Source organism: Maylandia zebra, linkage group LG16, assembly GCF_041146795.1.
Source record: "Maylandia zebra isolate NMK-2024a linkage group LG16, Mzebra_GT3a, whole genome shotgun sequence".
In the NCBI taxonomy this organism is placed as follows: domain Eukaryota; kingdom Metazoa; phylum Chordata; class Actinopteri; order Cichliformes; family Cichlidae; genus Maylandia; species Maylandia zebra.
Window position 1 is genome coordinate 9,043,632 of NC_135182.1, and position 20,136 is coordinate 9,063,767.

At 39.6% G+C, this 20,136-nt stretch overlaps 1 long non-coding RNA gene across 1 annotated transcript; it reads right to left on the reverse strand.

The window, feature by feature from the left end:
- Positions 1 to 15,736: 15,736 nt before the first annotated feature.
- On the reverse strand, positions 15,737 to 17,032 carry LOC143412890 (uncharacterized). Its single transcript, XR_013093403.1, has 3 exons — positions 16,905 to 17,032; positions 16,685 to 16,822; positions 15,737 to 16,186 (listed from the first exon to the last, which is right to left on the reverse strand). It is a non-coding gene; the product is annotated as an uncharacterized LOC143412890 (long non-coding RNA).
- Between the last annotated feature and the right edge of the window lie 3,104 nt (positions 17,033 to 20,136).

The following is a 20,136-nucleotide window of genomic DNA, read 5'->3' on the forward strand; positions in this document are numbered from 1 at the left end:
TAATAAAGACTAAAAAAAAAAAAATGTATTTGACACTATACGTTAGATTCAATTACATTGCTACACATTTTAGAAAATCATTTTGTTTATTGTTTTCAGGTGATAGTCTGCAGGAAGCAGTTCCGGCACTCCACAGCCTCTTCTGTTCCATGCGAGAGGATTTTCTCTAGGGCAGGAGAAACTATTTCTAAGAAAAGAAACAGACTCGGCCAGTGCACAGTAAAACTAATCCTCTTTTTAAATGAAAATAACAAAAGGGCTACCTTACATAGATCATGTTTTTACTTTGCAAGTTCATGATTAGGGGTGGGTTTTGATTATCACTTTTCTGATTACAATCCATACTAAACTGAATAAAGTGATATTGATTCATTAAAATCCTGCGTCGATTTGTAAATTAAACGTTATTATGCCTGAAACGCCAGCATCTCAGGTTAAACCTCAAAATGTCGTCAAACACCAAACAGAATCAGAATCAGATTTTGATGTGTCGGCGGGTCCGCCCTGTGTTTACCTCTTTTTTTTTCCCCCGCTGGCTTCTGCAGCTTTCATAAATCTCTGTTTACATCTCTAAGTCTCACAAGTGTCAGCTTTCTTTTAATAGATACGAAATTATGGATATATACTGATAAATGATCAGAATTGTAATATTTCTGACTGTCTGAGGCAAAACTTTCCAGATTCCAATCAAATTGAATCGGATCCTGTATCGAATCAAAATGATTCTACAAATCAGTGACGATGCAGCCGTACTCAACCCCCTAAGCATTTCCCCTTTCCAGTTCACAATCAATCCTACCCCTAGGTCAAAAATATGTATAGGACAATTGGCCTAATCTAATAGTTTGTATGAACCTGACCAGCTGTCCAGTGATTAAATGCACAAGTAAATGGAGGCAGGACTTCACAGCAGGAGCATACTCCATCATGTGCTGTGCATTATCATATGTATATTATATATATATTGCTCACTTATTGTATTTACCAACATCAAGGAGTCATGAGCAAAGAAAGGCCACACCATAGTGCATGTTTAAATAGGGAAAGTTTATTGATCAAAATGCAAATAAGCATTACATTTTTTTCAGCCCCCCAATCGAGAAAAAAAAAAACAATTACATGTTCAAAGCAACGCAACGGTGGCAAAATATCAGAGAGAACTCCACCCTGTGGAATGAGCAGTGATAACTAAGCAGTCCGTTTTATTTTGCAGATTCAAGCTGCTCTTCATAATTTTCGCCACCAGATGTCACCGGGGAGGACTGTGTTGAAAAGCTTCGAGTAATGAACCGTTTTTCAATACAAGCTTCAGTGCTTCAGAAAGCTTAATTTGGCCATCACTACCTCTCCCACCTGCTCCTACCACTCCACACCGTAGGCAGGGCACTCACACACCTAGCATTCAACATGGAGACACTAGAGACAGCCACCCTGCCACATCCAGCCCATCCCCAGCTTATATAACCTCAGAGAGGTGATTGCTGACTGGGCCCAGGTGGTAAATGAGGCCAATGAGCAGCAGCTGTGTCCCGGGGAGAGAGAAGAGCAAGAGAGAGACAGAGGGGTGGAGCAAGAGAGGAGGAGGTGGAGAAAAACGCCACGCCCACACAAGGGCAGTTTCAGGAGGCCCAGCTAGGGCGTAACATTGCAAATCAAACAGTAAGCCTGTAACAGACTTTAAGTAGAAAGTACATTTTTAAACTAATATGAAGTTATTAAAGGCTTATTTTTTCTGACCTGTTTTGTTTTTTCTTACTGCTGGAACACAACAAGATTCTGACAGCAATGTAATGGCAGTTACCAGAGAAGAACCGCCTCCTGTGCTGGAAGATCCTGAGGTTCCCCCGCTGATGAGAACAGACAGCGTCTATGCAAGTTTGCTTTATGACATCTACACAACACCAGGATTATCTTTACTTTTCTTAGATATAATGCTTAATCCATGAAATACTGTTAATGCTAAATTGGTACTTGAACATCCTTGTTTTTTTATGCTTTAAAGTTTAACATTTAGAATACAAGGTTAAATAATTGTTGGCCTCGGTTTGAGTGGAAAACTAACTTAGTTTGAACATGTCTTACATTTGAGTCATCTCTGTGGACTTCTAGAAATGCTATTGTTTCAAGTTGTGAAAAAAAAAAAACCATGTTTAATTTGATTTTGATTTTCCAAGATATTTTTTTAATTACCACTGTTGCACAAGCTTGAGCCTTGGTCCTGTTAATTGTTTATACCTAAACTACTGCAAAAAATTGGAACAATGTGGGTTTTTTTTATTTTATTGTATATGCCACAAGACTACCTTGACCAGCTATTCAAGGTGTTGAATTAATCTGAGATCCTTTAAGCTGCGTCGAATTGACTGACAATGAATTTGTCCCACCACAGGAGCTGATGGAGGAAAGCAGTTCTGAAGGATCTGTTGATGTTCCTGCTCAGGCCCCAATGAGAAAAAAAAAAAAAAAAAAGGTCTAAGGACTTCCAAAAGAGCCAAACAGACAATTACTTGCTCAGACAAAGATTCCAGGAGTACAGAGAATGAGGAGGAAACTAACACAGGCAAGGTGTCTGCCATGAAGCTGCAGAAAAAGGAGGATGGTGAATTTACAGTAAGAAGCATTGTCTTTATTGTACGATTAGTTGCCACAAAATGGCAAGGCACTTGTTGTGGAAACACAGTTCTGAAACAGTGGTTGCAAAAGCAATAAGCTACCCTTTGACATCAAGACAAAGAAAACTACATTTTGGCCTCATCAGAAATAAAGGAGATCATGCTCATAATAATGAGGTCCTTAAATAAGGAAGTGATACCCTGATCCCAAGTGAGCAGGCTTCCAAACCAGAGAATGCGTTTGACTACATGCACTGTATTAACTGTGAGGCATTGCTCAAAAGAAAAGTATTATGGAGACATGTGTTACTATGCAGACTCTCACAAAAGTGCAGTAAACAGAAGCCAGGCAGAAGTCGAATTCAGTCTGTGCCTTCGCACAGCCTGCACCAGAAGGTGTGAGCCATAAAATTTGGGAACTACTAAATGTGATGGATCAGGAAGAGATCTCACAAGTTATAAATGAGGAGAAAAAAAAATCATAGAGCTTTGAGAGCAGCTGTAAGCTAAGTATGGCCACGAAAAGTCCAAACATGAATACATTAGACAGAAATTGAGAGAGATGGGAAGACTGGTTTGAGTTTCAAGAAAAGGGGGTAAAATTCAAAGAATGGAGGCGGGTTTTTTTTTTATAAACACTCCAATTTCAATGTGGTTGTGGAAATGGTAAAAAAGGTGTTTGGTTTTGATAATGACACAAACACAAAATTCAGTCTTTGGCTCTCAAACTAGGTCATAGCTTGAAAAAGATTGCTGATATTTTGGAGTGTGAGACACAGATGTCGGAGCATGTTGATGACCAGTTTCTTGAAAACATAAAAAGGACGAGAAGTCTACTGGAAAAGAAGTGGGATGTGTGCATTTCATCACGTGTGTTGCGAACTCTGAGTGAAGGGAAATGGAACACACCACAGCTTCTTCCTTTCACAGAAGATATAATAAAAATGCGGGCCCCTTGGACCCTCCAGCGGGTGCAGGAGATGGCTGGACGGGCCCCTCGGAGCCTCCAGGGGAGACAGGCTGCTGAAACAAAAGGTGGAGTACTGGTTTGGGCTGGTATCATCAAAGATGAGCTTGTGGGGCCTTTTCGGGTTGAGGATGGAGTCAAGCTCAACTCCCAGTCCTACTGCCAGTTTCTGGAAGACACCTTCTTCAAGCAGTGGTGCAGGAAGAAGTCTGCATCCTTCAAGAAAAACATGATTTTCATGCAGGACAATGCTCCATCACACGCGTCCAAGTACTCCACAGCGTGGCTGGCAAGAAAGGGTATAAAAGAAGAAAAGCTAATGACATGGCCACCTTGTTCACCTGATCTGAACCCCATTGAGAACCTGTGGTCCATCATCAAATGTGAGATTTACAAGGAGGGAAAACAGTACACCTCTCTGAACAGTGTCTGGGAGGCTGTGGTTGCTGCTGCACGCAATGTTGATGGTGAACAGATCAAAACACTGACAGAATCCATGGATGGCAGGCTTTTGAGTGTCCTTGCAGTTTTTTGGGTTCATTGAGCACATGGTTGTTCAATAATAAAATTATTCCTCAAAAATACAACTTGCCTAATAAATTCTGCACTCCCTGTAGATTGGCGACAGAGCAACTGGGGACTAAAGTAAGGGCGACAGAGCTGTAGGAGACTGAACTAATGAATGAGCTATTGGTGGCGCAGGAAACTGAGCTAGGAACTTAACAGGTAGGTGAGCGATGGACTGCACAGGCAGCCGAACTAGAGGTCAAGCTGCACACTGATTAGCAGACTGGACTAATGACAACACAGGTGGCTGAATAGCAAGTTGAGTTCGTGGCTGAAGTGATGGTTGAGGTGAAAATGGAGCTAGTGGTGGAGTTGATTGCTGAGCAGGAGACACTGGAGACTGAGCTAGGGGAAGCTGAGCTGCGGGAGACGCAGGTGACTGAACTGAGGTTAACTGGGCAGCTGACTGAACTGACAACTGAGCAGGAGCCTGAGCTAGTGATTGTAGTGACGGTTGTGGTGAAAGTGGAGTTGGTGGTTGAGTAAATGACTGCGCTAGAGACTGAGCTGCTGGTAGTAGAGCTAATGGCTGGGCTGCTAAGGGCAATTGAACAGAAGGCCGGGCGGCTAACTGGGCTACAGGCTGGGCGGCTAATGGCGAAGCTAATGATTGAGCAAACCAAGCTGCGAGGGTTTTTAGAAGGGTGGCTCAGTCCTCCTTGCCTGGGCCACCCATGCCAAACAGTTCAAAACAGTATTAAACTTCACCAAGAGGCACACAAGGAAAGACACAGCATAAGGGAAGACACAACACTGACGCAGAGAAACACAGGGCTTAAATTCACTGGGGAATAACGAGGGGAATGAGACACAGGAGGAGAGCACAGCTGGGAGAAGTCAGACATGACGAGACCAATGGGAAGCAAAACTAGAAACAGTGGGGGTGTCGAAATTCATGGGCTGCATCCTCCTGAGGCTGCATTTGTAGACCGATTACATCACAGCGACGCACCAAAGGCTGTCCAAATTTGTAGACTCCTCTGAATGCAGCCAACAAATGCGTCCTCCTTTTCTCTGAATTTCGAGGATGGGTCGGGTGTGTCCTTCGTGGCCCACCATATCCCAGAATTCATAGCGCGGCCTGGCCAACTCCAGTTTCCGGCAATGGCGGCCACTACTAAGTTTTAATATTACTCTTATTAATCTTTCTGGGTCACAAAATACATTCTTAACATATTTTCAGGCGAGAATGTGGGTGTGTAAACTTCAAATATCTGCTCGGTTTATCAAGATATCACATATTTGCAAAAGTGCTCCGACGTCTTCAGAGACATCCGTTATCCACCAGCTGGATAGCTAGCCGGCCCAGAATTCAATGTGGAACTTTTCATGTAATGATGGCGGCACAAATAGAAGATAAAGTTAAATTTTTATAGCGGTTATGTTGGTAGGTTTATGAATTTGCATAGACTTGTATTATTTATTTAAACAATCTTCGTAAAAAGTGACCGAAAACTAGCTTGTGGGTCCTGCGGTTTTTCATTGCCGCTTACATACAGCTAATTTTGATTTTTCGCAATTAGCTTTTTTGTGATATTTTTATAGGAACCAAAAAGCAAACAGTGGACTTCATAAAAATTAGAGGAGAAAACGATCACCTATTCACCGGGGTAAAAAATTCAGGCATTGTGGGATGGAGGTACAAGAATAAATCAATTTACACATCATATTCATCTTAGTACGGTTTCAATAACCCTCATTCTGTACAGAACCTGTGATGTCCAGACGGTATTCCTCTTGTGCTCTGCTGTGAAAACTTTTGGATTTAGGGATTATCATAGTTGTCATGGTTTTCTCTCTTCTCTTATTTTTTTTGTGCGATCAGGACAATTCTCGAGAAGATGGGCCTGCAGGGGAAAGTCACCCCCTTGCAGGCCAAAAAGAAATAGGACAACTTAAAGAAAAGATACAAAGTATGTGTGTTGTCAAGAAGATTTTTAAGAACAAAATTTAATAATGTACATTAAAATGTACATTTACTAAAAGTTGTGTTGTTTTTATTTGTCTGTCATTTCTGATTTCCTCAGCCTTTAGGATTGCAAGTATCCAGGGTCAGGAGAGGGAGTCAGTGGGAAGCCCACTGCTGCTACTTGGCTCTGGTTTGGCCTCATGGATGAGGTGACAGGGCAGAGGCCTTCCATTAGGCCTCCTGTCCTAATTTCCTTTCTCCCTGAGGACAATCCAGGGCCAAGTACAGCAGTGGGTGACAAAAAATAGGGGGAAGAAGAGACAGATGAGGAAGAAGATCAGCCATCCACAACAGTGAGGAAGAGGTGAAGGGATAGGGGGGATGAGAGGACATGAGATACCAAAGGGAGGCTGAGGAGAGGAGAGAACAGGAGAGCAGGGACAGGATGGACAGACTTTTTTCTATACTAGAAAGATTGGTTCCTAAATAAGTTACAAATATATTCAAATAATATTCTTACTTTGTTCTGTTTGTTGTTTCATTCTGAAAGTTTTTGATTAATGAAAGTTTGTTCCCAAATCGGTTGTGCCTTCAGATATTTTTTTTTATTTGAATACATTTCTTACTTTTTTCTATTTGTTGTGTTATTCTATGTGTTTTTTATTATGAATAAATTGATGAAAACAATTTTCACTGAACTCATTTCATTTACAGTTGTTTTTAACATGTATGAACATTAATCAAACAGTTTTAAAATTATATTTATTAAAGGTAAATAAAAATAAAACAATATTTCTAAAACATGAGTATTAGTTAAAAAAGGAACAAAAATATACAAATATTTACAATTTTTCACACAGGATTAACCTAAGTGACCTGTTCCTGGACCGTTTTTTAATATAGTTTGATAGATCACACAAACAGAAAGTCTCTGGCAGTGTTGCTGGATCTGCCGAAGCAAGATCAGACGTGGATGGGGTGCTGCGACTAAGACCCGCGGTTTGTCTTTTCTGGTTGGAGAGTGGAGAATCACACAGGGTGGTCTGCAAAGAGTGTTTTAGGACGCTTCCTCCCACTGCATGGTCCATCCACGGGTTTGCAGGGCTGGCTCAATCGACGGCTGCCACGCCACTAAGAGGTTTTTCAGAAATATGCAAACTGGAGAAAGTGGATTCTATATTACTACTAGTATAACGGTGCATACACACAGAACGCAATAGAAGACCAAAGAGTCAGGTTTGCATGTAACGTCGATAAAGAAGGATGATTAAGTGCGACTGTGGGTCCCATGCCAAATCAGAAGCAGATTTGCGTGGCGAAAATGCTTTTCTGCCCGATTTGCACAAACAATTAGCGCGAATGATGCGTTTGAAGCGCAAAGTAAAATACGCGCTGCATTTTATTTTGTGCATTCGTGCTTATTGCATCTGCCACTCAAGTTGGAAAAATCTGGACTCCAGCATCAAGTCGCGCCACGACAACCAATCAGGTGATTGGGTGTCAGTTATGCTGTGACTGCGTGAATGGAGTCACAGCATCAGCAGGACATGGATACTGATAAAGACCGTGGCTACGGGGTGGATCTAGAGAAATTTTCTTAGGGTGGCATAGAAATCAAATGGGGTGGCAAAATCAAAGCCTTTTTTTTTTCCAAACACATATGCAGGTGGTTACATATGGTTAAAATAATTCACGTAAGTATACACGTTTTTCATATAAATATAGTCTATAACATAATTATTGTCTGTAGCCTACATAATTAAACACTTTAGTTACATAAAACATGTGAGTTTTGATTTTATGTACTGTATAGCCTGTATAATAAATAAATGTGTAGCCCAATAAGTATAAAATCCAGAAAGCTACACAACATGGGGCGGTTCATTTACAAACACAAGTCTAACTTAAGTTTCACACTGTTTTTTGTTAGAAAATAATCACATTGTTACATGCTTAAATTACACAAAATGTCAGAAATCTGCACTGTCATGAACAAAAATTTAAACCTAATTTTTCATGATTTGTTGGATTAACCCACCGAGGTCTGAAATACAACCGGCCATTTTTGACTCCTTTTGAGTTTACATTTGTATTTCACCCTCAAATTGTTTCATTTTATTTTTTTCCCCCTTGCCTGGTTTGGTATCATTCTTTTCAGCTCAACTGAATTTAGTTGTTTTTTTTCTGTCCCTCCAGAACTTGTACTGTTTTTTACTGTAAAAAACCCCCCACAGACATGTTGAGTCAATTTTTATAACTTGAAATGCAAATATAAAATGTACATTTTGTAAGCATATACATATACAACTATTTATCTGAAAATGCAGCCAATATACCTGCCGTTTTTTTTTTTTTTCATTTTGTACAGCCACTTAAAAATATTACTAAAACTAAAATGAGAGAACAATCAAGTGTCGCAATAAGGCTACGTCCACACGTACACAGGTAATTTTGAAAACTGAGGTTTTCCGTTTTTGTTTTAAAAAATAATCCCGTCCACACGTAAACGCAGAAATGAAGGAAAACGCTGCTAGAAGCAGAACCGAGTCGTATGTGTGGAGGGACAGTAACTGTTAGGGGTGCAACGATACACAAAATTAACGGTTCGGTTCGATACTTTGGTGTCACGGTTCGATATTTTTTCGATACAAAAAATGTTCATGCTTTTTTAATTTGTCATCTATTAAAATTATAAATATATATTTTAACTCAAACATACAGTTTTTAAACTTAATGTTGCTGAAACAACAAAGGGATAAAATAATAAATCTATCTGATCGACAAATCACTCATCTTTGGAAAAGAGAGTTTATTACAGAGAAATGGCTCTTTCCAAAATAAAAGCTATACTATAACGGTCCCCATAAGGAGAATCATGTGCTAACAGCTGTCTAAATGACTTGGGTAAAGTTTGTAGCATGCGTGCTTGTTGTTTTTGCCTGCTTCCACTTGTCTTTGCACTAGGATGATGTCGGCGTAAATGTGCAGTCATATTCGTTGTGTTCCCACTAGTGCTGTCAGCGTAAATCTCGTTGCAGGGCTCTAGACTAACGCCATGGGCGTACCAGTACGTCTAACTTTAAAAAGTTAGCTGTACCGGCACAAAAGTTAGGCGCACACAAATTTTATAATAATTTATATAATATAATGTGTTTTTCTGGATACACTGTGCTTTTTCAGCGTTCAAAGATTGATGACACCGTGTCAGAGCACTGGCTATGAATTTCAGAAGGATCAGGTCTTAACTTAACAGAAAAGTTAGCAATAGTTCTTTTCCTATTACAGCTACATCCACATCTGTCGTGCCTAGGCTGCTCACTAGGGCTGGGTATCATCACTGATTTCTATAATCCATTCGATTCCGGTTTTCAAAGTTCCGATTCGATTCAACTTAGCCTCAGACAGTCAGAAATATTATAATTCTGATCATTTATCAGTACTGACTTCCTCAGAATTGTGAACATCACAGCAGATGCCTTTGTGTGAAAGTAACTGAGAATAAAACACAGAAAAACATGAAGGAGATTTTCCTGGTCTGGCTTTTTCTAGCAGATAACCTTAAAAATATTCTACAATGTTCTGCATATAAAGTTAAAATTTCTTCAGTATTGAACAACAGAAAAAATAGGCTTTCTTGTCCGAGGTCATTTAAGTGAAAAAAAGAAAAAGAAAAGAAAAAGACAGCAGCCACAGCGCTGTAAACAACGGTAGACTGGTGGGTAATAAGCGAATGAATAACACAGAAAACAGAGATTGGAGACGGGAAACTGTTCTTGAAGTACAGAGAGAGATAGAGAGAGAGAGCTAGCTGTGCATGAAGTGCGATTTTAATAGTCGTGGAAGCAAAACAGCAAAATTCAGCTCGGAATCAGCGCAAAAAGACCTAATCACAGCGCGGACCGGACGCATCGGATTCGCTAAGCTCCGACAGCGTGTCCGTCTACGGGCCATCAGGTGAGAAAGCCGAAAAAGACAAAGTTAATTCTGATGCGTCGGGTCTGTTCTGTGTTTACGTCTTTGTGTGGAGTCCGTGTACCTGTTCTCATTTGCTGTTTGGTTGTTGTTGAACTGGTTTTGTGAGCTTTAATCTGAGAATCTGGCGTTTCTGGCAAAACACAGTTATATTTAAAAGTCGATTCAGGATTTAATGAATTGATATGGCTTTATTCAAGCTACTCACCTCCCACTTCCACCTGCACTTTCCACTGGACCACGGCCAATCAGAGAGGTCCCGCCCCTGACTATCTCTGATTGGTTTAGTCCACGATAGGGGCAAAATGTGTGTCTGTTGTTGACCACAGGGAAGGTTGCAGATTTTTTTATTTTTTTTTGCTACCCGAACAGTTGGTCCCACAGGTGCAACCAAATATTTTTTTTAGTCGCACCACTGAAAAATTTGGTCGCATTTGCGACCAAATTGGTTGCACTCTAGAGCCCTGCGTTGAAATGACGTTAACGCCACAACACGGCAAATCTCCATTAACGAGCTACCGCGGATCGCCCCGTGCGTGGGGCTGGACGGCCAACACGTTAATGAGCTAACTGCGCTAACGCACTAGTTCCCACCAATGTAATTGAGCATTGCGTGGCACATCCAACATACTGTTTTACTTTTGTCCATGACGCGCTTACCTTCAGGGTCATACGTCACATGAAAACCAAAATAGTTCTAAATGCCACATCTGAATGAGGGTGGGGGAGGTTCAATTTGCCATGTTGCAAGGAGAGCTTAACATCTGTCTTGCTAGCTTGCCCTGCGCTCAGTGAATTTGGGTTCGACTACTCCGCCTAGGTTGCACCGTCGAGCGCAGATCCACTGAGCACTCAACACAGACAGCATCGTCAGAAGGAAAATTGATAAAATAAATGAAAAATTTTGTATTGTTCGATACATATGCGTAACGAACCGAAAGCACTCTATCGATCGGTTCAATATCGATACGAGTATCGTTGCACCCCTACTAACCGTATGTGTATATGTATGCATTTAAACACTGCAGAGAGTAAAATTAACAGTAAAAGTATCGTAGAAATTCATTTCACCGAAACAATAACGTGGCGCACAGTGTGACATCAAAAAAGGCGCACACCTTTGACGCTGCATTTTTTCTCGTCTACACGTAAATGCAAAAAACTGAGTTTTCGAAAATATCCACCCTGGCAGGCGTGTTTAGAAATCTCCGTTTTCAGTGACCAAAAACGCCGTTTACATGTGGACAAAAGGTGCAAAACGCGTACAAACTCCAAAACACATTTCTAGCATTAACTGAACTTCCAAAACAGCTACCTAGATCACTTAAATGACACAATTGAAAGCATATGTGTATTGTTTGTGTATTTATACACAAGCACTCATATATATTCAAATAATTAAAAAAAATGTTCATTTACCTGTTACTACCACACACCAAATCCAGTCGTTGGTACTTGCTGGCTCGTGTAGAGCCACTAGGTAACAAAAGCTCAACATTGCCCCTAGCATCCTGGAGCACTTGTTGTGTTTTGTACATGTTTTGGAGTTTTTACGTGTTTTGAAGTTTATACGTGCTTTGTCTCTAGGGGCCACTGTAAATATACTTTTATTTATTCACTCCACATAAAATGTGACAAATAATATAATGCAAAACCAACTAGTCACAGTTCAACTTTTTAACTATTTAAATTTTCAGCTTTTTCCTTTTAAACAAATTTAAAATGAAACAACACAAAACACTGCAAACCACAAAACAATTAAATATAAATTAAAATATGAAAACAAAAAGAAGATGCACATTCTCTGTCATATGGGCCTGCATGAATAAACTTTCTGAATCCTTTATTGGATGTGGATGATTACTATACCTTTCTAATGTGACGTTGTTGTCCCTGGCTCTCAATCTCTCTCTCTCCCTCCCACTCTGTTCCTGTGCTACTGCGAGTGTAATTACCGCCCCTCCCCCCTCTTCCCAGCGTGAAATAACTTTTTCTCGATATAAAAATGAAACTATTGCGATAGACCAATACAAATTAAGCTGCACAGAGCCAAACCAATCACAGCCGCAGCGTCACGTCACGTAACTTGTTACGTACAGCTCAAGTGCCAAGCCGCACATGTGTATTTGTTTGGGAAGCAGCCAGCTGCCATGCGGCTGGGTAATCGAGGAAATGACTAGAGAAAAATCAACCGAGAGCTTGGGTGACCAGGTTACCGAAGACAACACAGATGACGGTTCCAATGCAGGAGAGATTGTCGAAAGGAAAGGCCAGAGAAGTTCCGTAGTGTGGAGGTATTTCGGCTATTTGAAGTCTGACAAAAAACAGTAACGCGCACTGTAAATTGTGCCGAAAGCATGTTCCCAAGTCTGTCATCGTCTGTCATTTGTCATCGAAAACAACTAGGGGAATCCCTGCGAAGCAGCAACAGTCAATTGAGTCTGCTTTCTCCAGCGTCTTACCATATGACAAAAAAGCTAAGAGACATAGCAACATAACGAATGCCATAGCTTACTGTCTTGCTAAAGACATGCTACCAATAAACACGGTCAAAAATGAAGGATTCAAGCAGCTAATTAAGGTAATGGATCCTTGTTTCCAACTCCTTGGACATAAACATTTCTCTCAGACAGCGCTTCCAAAGCAATATTAAATAAGTTAGTCAATTTTGTCTCTTCTTCTGTAAAATAAACTAAGATTTATTTTTAGAATTAATATTTTGTTTCTAAGTGGAACTGACAATCTAGTAGTCTGTTTTGTTTGTTCTATTTTGAAACTTAAATGGTTTAGCGGCTACCTTTTGTGTAGTTTGTAATATTTGCCTTTATTTTGCCTAAACTGAAGCCTCATTTTAAGTACATCTACCCTGTTGAACTTATTATGGGAAATAAATATTTAAATCAAAACAAGCTGCTGATTATTTCACATTTTACTTGTGAGCAACAGCACATTTTAAATCTTACATATATAGTTATTTGGCTTATATCGTGATATATATCATTATCGCCTGAAATGAAAAAAGCATATCGTGATATGAAAAAATCTTGTATCGCCCAGCTCTACTTCTACACAACAGAACAACTACACAAGACAGCACAACACACTAAGTATACACTCCACACTAAACGTCACAAATCTCCCACATCTAAAAACTAACTCTCTGTCTCTCACTAGGTCGCTCTGTCTCGCTGCTGTTACCGTCACTCCCAAAACTTTCCCCTCTTCCTGAACAACCAAATCCTATGTGTTAAATTGGTCGACATGGTACATCTTTCCACTGATAGGAAAGAGGTGGCTTTTTTTCCCCGTTTTCTCGCTGTCCTTAGAAAACGCTTAAAACACACACACACAAAAATGTGACTACAGTATTTAGAAAAAAGCGTGTCTTATATATATTGTCATAACTCTTGATTTACTGGCTTGTAATTAAAATTTAAAAACTTTGAAGTCCGAACTTTCAATGTGGGCTGAAATAGAGACTCAGCGTGGCTGCAGCTTGTTGCTATGTCAGCTTAGATCAGTCATGTGATTTGGAGGTGCAGTGTGTCCCTGGACCACGGAGGGTTAATAACACTCACCTTCTTCCATTTCCAGAGTGTAACATCCAACCACCTGTGTAAAAAGCAAAATTCCCATGGTGTTGTTCAAAATGTGCTCTGGCACAATCATAAATATTGCTTGCTACTGAAAACAAGAAAAAAGCTGGTCCTACTATGGGCTGAACCATTTGTAAATGGTGGAGGGGCGGGGACACTATGCAATATATTCAGTTTTAGCATTTGTATTCACTGTTGACTGTAACTACGCTCAAACTGTTAATGCTATCTTATTTTAATAAACTGGAGCTGGAGGTAGCAGAGCTGAAGATGTTGAGGTTCTCTTTAGGAGTGACGAGGGACATACACAGAGGGAGAGCTCAGGTTGGATGTTTTGGAGATCAAGCCAGGGAAGCCAGATTGAGATGGTTTGGACACGTTCAGAGGAGGGACAGCGATTATGTTGGTAAAAGGATGTTGAGGTTCATGCTGCCAGAAAGGCAGCATGAACTCTTCCTCCTAGAGGAAGACCAAAGAGGAGGTTCATGGATTTAGTGAAGGATGACATGAGGGTGGTTGTTGTGAGTGAGGCGGATGCAGAGGATAGGGTTAGATGGAGGCAGGTGATTCGCTGTGGAGACCCCTGAAGAGCGTAGACAAAAGGAAAAGAAGTGCTTTTTTCTGTCTGACATCTTGTAAAATACTCTTAATTTTATTACCAGGAACCACCAGATTGAAGAATAAAAGCATACAATGGAGCCTGAAAAGTGTCCCTCCAGAACTTGTATTTCCCAAACTTTATACTACACTTTAAGTACTTCTCAAAAAGGGCTGCTATTGTGTGCTAATAATATAGTTTTTTGGTTTTTTTTTATGTATAAGCGAATAATGTAAACAATATTATCCAGAAATATGTGATAGCCTTTCAGCTCAAAGAATATTTAGATGTCTGAGAGTACCTGCATCTTCAAGAAAAATCCAGCATTTAGAGGCTCACACACACATTCTGCACAACCCAATTAACATTTGACTTGTTTGCTCTTTCATCCATTCACTCAAACTGCTCCCACCTGACACATTAGAATTAACTACAAAAACAAAAAGTTATCAACTGTGATAGATCAGTGTAGCAGTCAGTGTTAAAATGTAAAGATTTCTTTTTAAAATTAACTTTTACAGGTTATAAATTTCGGTTTCAGTTTGTTTACCTTTATGTAATTTGAGATATTACTAGTGTAGACATAGTCAATAATGTCTAAGCTGTCTGGAGAGAAGTTTCTAATTTAATGTTTTGTTTTTTATAAACAGGCCCTTCGGTCACAACATACTCCTGTGAAAGCTATTTTTACAATTTACTCAAGAGCCATGGTGATATTTTTTCTTGTGTAGGCTGGACCTCAAAGATGAAAATCAGACAAGAGTTTTACCTGCCAGCTTTTATTTCCAGTTATTTACATCTGAAACAGACAATCAACTTAGATGATATCGTTTGTTTAAACTAGAGATCCACCAATATGTTTTTTTGGGGGCCGAATATCAATTATTGTCATGGTCCTGCGTCCATGACTCAGTGATTTTGTGTTTTTTATTGTTATTATTTTCATTATTATTCGTGGGCTGTTTTGGGATGGTTTGTGTTTTGGGATTTTAGATACTGGGTTCTGGGGTTGTGTTCCCTCTATTGGTCCCTGGTGTTAGTGTTCCCCTGTCTCGTCAGGTTAATCAGGTCCAGCTGTGTCTCCCACCTGTGTGTGATTTCCCAGTGTCTCTCTGTGTACTTATAGTGTGTGTTTGCCTCTGTTCCTCGTCGCGTCGTCTGTGTTCATACTCTGTGAATTCCCCTGCGTGCTAAGTAACAGTATATTCAACAGCATTGGACTGTGTGTAACATTTAATACAGCTTTAGTATTAATCTACTTTTTTTCACCTCTTGTAATCCATGAAACTGCTTCAAACAAAGAGATGATGTGAATCGGATGCATGACAACGACTTTAAGTTAACAAAACAACCCTAAATAACAATCATTAGTTCCTTAACTTCAAGTATAAATGTTAATGGTGGGAACTGTAACTTTAATTTTTATATTTAAACTCGCATAACAATATTCCCAAAAAATCAATAAGCCTAAGTAACAGTGAAACTTTTGGCTATGTAAAACATTTTTCAAGCATGGTAAAGTTTATTCAACATCCAGTGTCTACAAATTGCTTTTAAATAAGGCCGAAACCTGTGGCACAAGTTGCAATGCAATCATCAACATGTTTGGAAAAGACATTGTACTTGTGGAAGTGCCCGGCACACGCAACGTTCCAAAACATGTAGAGGATATGAGGTAGTCTGCTTTGACTACTTCAACCTTCATGGTACCAGTCGGAATTTCCCACCCGACCCAAAACCTCATCAGCTGGCTGAGCTGGAATGGAGTGGCTGTAAAAATAATCAATGCATTAGAAATCAAATTAGATTCAAATTTTGAATCACAATGTAATTACACTTGCCTGTTTCAATGTAGGTCTTCAGAAATCCCACTGTTTGCATTTGGATGCTTAGTGGCAAAGGTGGATTATCATCGTCTTCATCATCGCCCTTATCTCCTGGCCAAACAATGTGGCTAAGAACAGCCTAAAATGAGATTTCAGAGACACACTTAAGAATGCAACTCCCTTAAAAACAGTTTTTTACATGTTAAATCTTTGAAGGGACTTTTTTCCGACACTTGGCATTTATATATGGTGTATTCTATGGGGGGCTCATGATGGCACTGGATTATCTGGCAGCCTTTAAAAGAATTTCCCTCAGGATGAATAAAGTATTATCAATCAATCATTTTGTCTCACTTAACGTATAATGGTAAAAGGACTGATTCTTACTTTTCTACTCTCCCAGACCCTTCAAAGATTTTTCTACAATAACTATCATTCTCACAATCACATTCTTATTTTCAGTACTTCCTACCAAAAATTCATACAGAGCGGGGAGCCAGGGATCTTAACAAGCTGCTGATTAGTAGATGACCTGCTCTAACTCCTGAACTCTGCAGCCTCCTCTAAAAGCAGCATTAACTGTCATGCAATCTAGCTTTGTCACTGTAGTCAGCATGTTAGAAATGCATTGAAATACCTGTGCAGTAAGAATGTTGTCTTCATGCTGGGGGAAAAAGACCACTGTGTCAGGTCTTTGTTGAAGCATGGTCAACAATCCGGTGTCCTTCAGACCTTTTCTGATGTGTTTTGTCTGCCTTTTAGTTCGGCCTATCACCTAAAACCATAATTAAAAATAACCACATGACATTTTCTTAGGTGATGACAATCTAAAAACAATTTTTGAAGGGGAATCTTACTGCATGATGGAGAAGCTGTTGGAACAGCCATCTGCGGATTTCTGCACTGACGGGTGGCAAGTCCCAGGAAATGGCCAAATTGTTAATGTCATCCCTCTGCTGCTCAGTGAGGTGTTTATTACCATCAAGCTTATGGACGAGAAAAGTTCCATTTTAGTATGTTGCAAATATATTGCCTAAAAAAATCTGCATTTTCTGGGGGGGGGATATCTAGATCTGGCACATCATCGGGCTGGACAGTGACAGTGTCTCTATCAGCTTGGACCAACATGTGAATAATAGCCTTGTTGAGGCCATGCAATCGTGGCCCATCGTTCAAAAATGAATGCCCAATTATTCTGGCTGCTACCACAAATAAGTCACTGTCTGCTAGTGATGGGACGGTCGTGAACGAAATGGCTCTTAGAGCCGGCACTTTGACGTGAACGGCGCGAGCCGGCTCCTTATCGCGAGCCGTGTTTTTTTTTTTTTTTTTTTTTCTCTCACCCTCTCTCTCTCGCACTTTTTTTCCACTTCACTCAGCATGCAAGCCTTGCACTGTAGTGATAGGATTTCCGGCTTTTTTTAGAGATCCGGCTCTTTCGGTTCGGCTCACTAAAAAGATCCGGCTCTTTCGGCTCCGAACCGGTTCTTCAGGTTGTTTTGTTGCTTTAATTAATTTATTATTAACAATAATATAAAATTATGCACAAAAGGAATTAATAACGTAAAAAAAAGTGGTTTTATTTATATATGTTTATATATAAATAAATGCGGTGGCCCCTAGAGACAAAACACGTACAAACTCCAAAACACATTTCTAGCATGAACTGAACTTCCAAAGCAGAGCTACTAGATCACTTAAATTACACAATTGAAAGCATGTGTGTGTATTCTTTGTGTATTTATACACAGGCACTCATATATATATATTCAAATAATTAAAAAAAAAAGTTCATTTACCTGTTACTACCACACACCAAATCCGGTCGTTGGTACTCGCTGGCTTGTGTAGCCACAAGATAACAAAGGCTCAACACTGCGCCCAGCGTCCTGGAGCACTTCTGTTGTCTTTTGTACGTGTTTTGAGTTTTTATGTGCTTCTGAGTTTTTACGTGCTTCGGAGTTTGTACGTGTTTTGGAGTTCGTACGTGATTTGACGTTTGTATGTGCTTTGTCTCTTGGGGCCACCATAAATATACTTTTATTTATTCACTCCACATAAAATGTAATAAATAAATCATATAATACAAAAATCAACTATTCACATTTCAACTTTTAACTATTTAAATTTTCAGCTTTTTCCTTTTACAAATTTAAAGTGAAAAGAACACAAAACACTGCAAACCACAACACAATTAAATATAAATTATAATATGAAAACAAACAGAAGATGCACATTCTCTGTCATATGGACCTGCATGAATAAACTTTGTGAATCCTTTATCATCTGCAACCGAAAATAGTTGTGGATGATTACTATACCTTTCTAATGTGACGTTGTTGTCCCTGGATCGCTGTCTCTCTCTCTCGCTCCTGCTCTGTTCCTGTGCTACTGAGTGTAACTACCGCCCCCCCCCCCCCCCCCGCCCAACGTAAAGCACAAGGCTCGTGTGCTGAGTGAAGCGGAAAAAAGTGCGAGAGAGAGAGGCTGAGAGAAAGAAAAAAAAAAAAACCCACGTGACGGCTCGCGATAAGGAGCCGGCTCGCATCATTCACGTCAAAGAGTCGGCTCTAAGAGCCATTTCGTTCGCGAACGACCCATCACTATTGCGCTGGGCAGAGGGGGAGGGGCAGTAGTTACACTCAGTAGCACAGGAACAGAGCAGGAGCGAGAGAGAGAGACAGCGATCCAGGGACAACAACGTCACATTAGAAAGGTATAGTAATCATCCACAACTATTTTCAGTTGCAGATGATAAAGGATTCACAAAGTTTATTCATGCAGGTCCATATGACAGAGAACATGCATGTTCTTTTTGTTTTCATATTATAATTTATATTTAATTGTGTTGTGGTTTGCAGTGTTTTGTGTTGTTTCACTTTAAATCTGTGTAAAAGGAGAAAGCTGAAAATGTAAATAGTTACAAGTTGAAATGTGAATTGTGGATTTTTGTATTATATGATTTATTTATTACATTTTATGTGGAGTGAATAAATAAAAGTATATTTATGGTGGCCCCAAGAGACAAAGCACGTACAAACTTCAAAACACGTACAAATCCTGAAGCACGTAAAAACTCCAAAACACATAACACGTACAATCTCCAAAATACGTAAAAATTCAGAAGCCCATAAAAACGCAAAACACGTACAAAAGACAACAGAAGTGCTCCAGGATGATAGGGGCAGTGTTGAACTTTTGTTACCTATTGGCTACAGAAGCCAGCCAGTACCAACGACCATATTTGGTGTGTGGTAATAATGGGTAAATGAACTTTTTTTTAAAAATTATTTGACTATATATGAATGCTTGTGTATAAATACACAAACAATACACATATGCTTTCAATTGTGTAATTTAAGTGATCTAGGTAGCTCTGTTTTGGAAGTTCAGTTCATGCTAGAAATGTGTTTTGGAGTTTGTACATGTTTTGTCTCTGGGGACCACCACATATTTATATATAAACATATATAAATTAAACTACTTTTTTTTTCTTACATTAGTAATTCCTTTTGTGCATAATCTTATATTATTGTTAATAATAAATTAATTAAAGCAACAAAACAGCCTGAAGAGCCGGTTCGGAGCTGAAAGAGCTGGCTCTTTTTAGTGAGCCGAACGAAAGAGCCAGTTCTCTAAAAAGAGCTGGAAATCCCATCACTACTCTCTGCCAAAATCTGAGAAGTAGAAGGCACTAGATGGTTCTCTTGTCCCTCAAAGACAAGGGTCATGTTTGCTACACCTGGAGAAGAACAGTACAAGCAAAATAAAAAAGCTATAGCTTTATCTATTGACGTAAGTAGTTGTCAAACATGATGCAAATACTTCAATGGTATCTTTTATTTTATTTCTGGAGTAAATTTTTCGAGGGATTATTTTAAAAACTCATCTCACATTAATTAAGAAAAGGATATAGAAACATACCGCTATGGATGTTTAAGCCATGTTGCAACTTTAGCATTGCCATGCTGAAAAAATGTCTCTGGACCCCAGTGCCAACAGCTGTGTCACCTATTTTAAAATTGGGAAAAGGAAAAAAAACAACAACAACACAAGTAAAGTTACAAACTACTTTACAGCACCCTTTAA